This window comes from Schistocerca cancellata, chromosome 6, assembly GCF_023864275.1.
Source record: "Schistocerca cancellata isolate TAMUIC-IGC-003103 chromosome 6, iqSchCanc2.1, whole genome shotgun sequence".
Classification (NCBI taxonomy): Eukaryota; Metazoa; Arthropoda; class Insecta; order Orthoptera; family Acrididae; genus Schistocerca; species Schistocerca cancellata.
In genome coordinates, this window is record NC_064631.1 from 381,150,156 (window position 1) to 381,152,256 (window position 2,101).

Sequence of the window (2,101 nt, forward strand, 5' to 3'; positions counted from 1 at the left end):
AATGTGGGAAGAATAAATGCTTAAATACCTCTGTCCACGATGTCAGTAATCTAATCCCCCCTTCAAGATCCCTCCAGGAAAATTTGTGTCGGACCGAGTCTCGAACCCGCATTTCCCGCTTATCGCGAGCGGGAAATCCGGGTTCAAATCCCGCTCCGGCACAAATTTTCACTGTCGTCATTCCATTCTACAGCTGATGGTAGACACTATTTGCAATTGCGGATTCATCTGATGTGTTTAGTAACGGCTGTGGTCGCCGCAGTGCAACGTCATCAGAATAACACCGCCACTGCAATATCGTATTCATCTGCGGATCTGTACGGGAACACACATAACGGATGTGCGAGTACAGGTCGTAACCGTATGGTTGACGACATATGGAAGTTTGGGTCTGGCCGTGAGTCGTGTACGGATAGCCAAATGGCTAGTTTCGATTCGAGCGTGGAGGGGAAGGTTCTTGCTTATTTCACTTGCCGCAGCATCGCTTGTGTGAAGTTTTCCTCGTTGAGTTGAAAGGTACAATAGTCTGCGCTCCATAAGCAGCAGGTTTCGCTGTTCGCTCGCACTGGGAAATACAAACGATGGCGGCTCCGCCGCCAATTTTATTGCAAGACGCGGGCGGGCGCGGGTGCAACAGCACCTATGTGGACAGGTGGAAAGAAATGTGTCAGGCTTCATAATACGTATTTATATGTGTCGTGTATTATGCATTTCTTGTACGTTAATGTGAATCTGCACATGAAATTTCCTAATCCTCCTCACACCTTTCCATAAAGCGTGGCCAAATCTTAGTTGGGAAGTAGTTCTGTAGTATAGTAGTGCCAACCTTACTTCTGGGTAGGGGATCAGAGAGACAGCACAGGCAGGTAAAAGTCAGAGACGTTCCAGTGTCACAAGATTTGGGTTGGAGAGGTTGGTCACGGCCAAGTGGTTGGACCATCCCCTCCACCGGGGCCCAGGAAGACCTCTGGGTGGCCACGATATTCTGGGAGTGTTACAGAAGACGGGTAAGTGAGCAGACATGCCCTCAGCGCGTCTGTCTCGATGTTCACGCGTGAAAGAGAGGTATTAGAATATTTGCACTAATTCTTTTATTTCCAGCTTCAGATTGTGTAAGGAAATGAATGTTCTCGTTTAATTCCGGAAATTTGACCCCTGTATTAATGTATCTGGTCCCCAGTTTGCCCGTTATCCTCCTCACATAGTGGATGTCCCATGTAAAATATTGGGAGACTTTCGTGGTATACCTTTGGCCAACGCAATTCCGTCTTGTCCGTAGAAATGTACGTGCAGACTAGTATATAATATACCCGAGCTATAAGGTGTAAAATTGTAATATCTGTAAACTGGAACAATTGCTGCAATCGCTGTAAAGTCGAGTGATAATGTTTAAAATAAATAGGTATTCAATTCTCATCAATCTTTAACATACCCTAAAAATCACATAGGAGTCAAGTTAAAGGAATTAATTTAAAATAAAAGATATATAATGCAGGGATCCATACATCAGCGTGTAAGCCCTCCAGCCCCTTGTCTAGTATCGCACAGAAAGGGCACGCTCTCTAGGTAGCGCTCTCAAGCTCCCCTCCCCAGTTATCCGTTGCGCAATTTTCATTCAGGGCTTGTCGACATCAACTTTCATCTGGCGTCCCTAGGCAAGGAGGTTTGACGATAATCTTTCAAAGTGTTGTCCTGTCTGTCGAGAGAGTCTTAGCGCCTCCACTCCGCCTTACTGTCTGTTTGTGTTGGTCTACTTGCAGCGGCGTCGGCCGCTCCGCTATGGCTATCATGGTTTTCTCATGTATTCCACGAAAAGGTAGTAGGAGCTTAACTTTCGATAAAACAACGCGACATGTGCAGCCCAAGTCTCTAGAAATTCACGATTGGCTTGTCGGTACAATTCACGTGAACTCTGATCAGGCACACACCGCTTATTTTGACGCAGACGAGGACGTGTTTTACGCGAAATTTATGGATCCCCTTCACGTTGAAAGATTATTGTCGCGACATGGTTCTCAAGTCCCGTTCAAGCATCGCGACAATTCCGTTATTATGGTGTCACTCGCAGATGCTGAAATTGTCTATACCAATGTTCGGGTGT